Source organism: Geospiza fortis, unplaced genomic scaffold, assembly GCF_000277835.1.
Source record: "Geospiza fortis unplaced genomic scaffold, GeoFor_1.0 scaffold452, whole genome shotgun sequence".
NCBI lineage: Eukaryota > Metazoa > Chordata > Aves > Passeriformes > Thraupidae > Geospiza > Geospiza fortis.
In genome coordinates, this window is record NW_005054369.1 from 3,324,428 (window position 1) to 3,326,927 (window position 2,500).

Here is a 2,500-nt window from a genome sequence, read left to right on the forward strand (position 1 = left end):
TCAACGGGGTGTTTTAGAAATATATTTGATATTTTGTCATCAGATGCTTTACATCAGCTCGCACAGAATTCAGCCAGCTCTGAGAAGGAGATCTGGAAAAGGGGGAAAAAAAACTTAATTGAACTGTAAAACTATATCCCACATTTAGGAAAAACCAGGCATGTAAAAATATCTATTTAATAAGTGTCGTTTAAGTTGTTAAAGCTGGTGGAGGGGTTTGTTATTTTTTTTTTCCTTCACCCATTAGGATATGAATGGGAAAAATTATGAATAGGAAATCCTGCTGGAGTTTTTATTGCCTATTTCCTTTCGGGAAGATGGCATTGTTCCTCTTTTAAAAAAGGGAAGGGGCGTAAAATAAGCGCAGGCATATGACAGACATCCTTCAAAGGCGGGCTGGCAGAAGTGTTGTTCTGTATTTTTGTTCCTCACAAGGCAAAGCCTGTTCTATTTTTAAGCAGGGCTGTGCTGCTGTGGACATTTCCCTTCCCTCGAAAGGGGTTTTGGCATAATGTTGTTTTGATTAAGGCAGATTTCTGTTCTATTCTATTTAGTAGCTTTTTTTTTTTTTAATCACAATGCAGGAGCAAAGGATTGTATTTTTTTATTATTCTTGTTGTTGAATTTTTCCTTTTGCCTTTTTTTTTTTCTGCAACCATTCCTGGCCAGAGATTGAGATTTTTCTACCCACATCAGCAGGTCCAAAAATCCTCACCTGCACAGGAGGGTTTTGCCAAACTCACCTGTCGAGCCCCAATTTCAGCAGGTTTTAGGGTCTTCCCTGTCTTGCTTATATTTTTGGGATATTGCAAAAAAAATAATTTTAAAAGTGACAAATTTTCTGGGCAAAGGTGTCACCATCTAAACCTTTGATTGATTTAAACACCCTGAGCTGGGTAAGGGGAGGGGAGGTTCTGAAGGTCTCTGATCCTCAGAGGTGACCCCAAACACATCTGGGGATTTTGCCCCAAAAAGTGGGGGCACCCCCTTGGCTACAGCCTGGGGGCTCCTGCCTGACCCTGTCCCCTCGTTTGGGGACTGTCCTCACCCTGTGCCTTCCCCTCCCTTCCTGCCTCCCCCTCCCCAACTGCCACAATCCCAGCTTGTGTCATCATGTTCAGCACAGATGTTTCAGCAGCTGTACATGGTGAGCAGCTTTGAAAAGAGGTTTTTTTTCTGAAGTTTTTTTTTTCCTAAGATTTTTTCCCTAATATTTCTTTTCTCTAAGATTTTTTCCTCTTTCTTTCCTCTTTTTTACTTTTTTTTCCCTCCTTTTTTCCTCTTTCCTCAATTTGACAATTGTCAACCACTGCCATGGGATATGGGACCACAGGGACATCCATGGTGGACACAGCTTCCTACACTCCCCACCTTTCCCTAAATTCACTGATTTTCCTTATTTATTTCTTAATTTTGCCATTCTGGGTGCTGGGTTTGGTGGGTTCCTTGCTCAATGGTGGGGCCAAGGAGTTATTTTTATATCTTGGCACAGCCAATAAGGTCCTGGTGATTGTCCAGAGTATTGTCATGGTGTGTGACACTCATGGGACAGCCTTGCGCACAGCCAGTGACCCTCACACTAGTGTGGGAAGCAGTTTTGGGGAGCATTGTACTTATTATTTCCCAGATGAAGCAAAGTCATGGAGATTCCTGGAATTTTGTCCCTCAACCTGCTGAGCTGAGGACCAGAAGAATGCCCTGGTTGCTGGTTTGATTTTCTTCGGGGTTTATGTGGATGGCTGGAGCCTTAACCCAAAAATACCCCAAAACATAAAAAGAATGAAATCCCATGAAACCCATGAGCTGTAGATATTCCCATCTCCAGGTTGTCCATCAGGATGGCTGAAGGCTCTGGCACCAGCACTCTTAGATAAATTATCTGTACCGTGGCTGTTCTGTTTAATTATCATTTTTTTAATGTCATTTTTCTTGTGTCACAGCAGACAATGCTCTTCCTCTTTACTGAATGCAAGGGATTTATCCTGGAGATTCCCATGAATGATCCTATTTATACAAGCAGGGACATTCCCGGGGCTGGTGCCATGACTTATTGCCGAGCCTGCCTGCCAGTTCTTAAGTACCTTGTTTTCCTTTTTTGTTCTTTATGTGCCAGCAGGTTCTTATTTGTCTTTAATAATTAAAGAAGTGGAGGAGGAAATGGAGTGGCTTTGGATGCCAATCCATTGCTCTTTTTTTGGGCAACAAGTGCCCTCAGCCTCACTCTGTGCCAGCACTTGGCCAAGCCCCACCATCCATCCTGTTCTTCCCAAACCCTCCCAGTTCCACTGATTCACTGGAGGGTCAGTCAGGTTTCTTTCAGGAACCCAAATTTAGAATTCCCACCCCCATCCAAGCTCCTCCCCTACTCAAAAAGGGATTTTTTGTTATGTTTATGTTCTTCTGAGAGAAGGCAGAGCTGGCCAGGGCTCACCTCGTGTGAGCAGCTCTGCAGAGTCCAAAATCAGCGCCCGAGGGGGCTCCCGTGGCTGGAACAGACAGA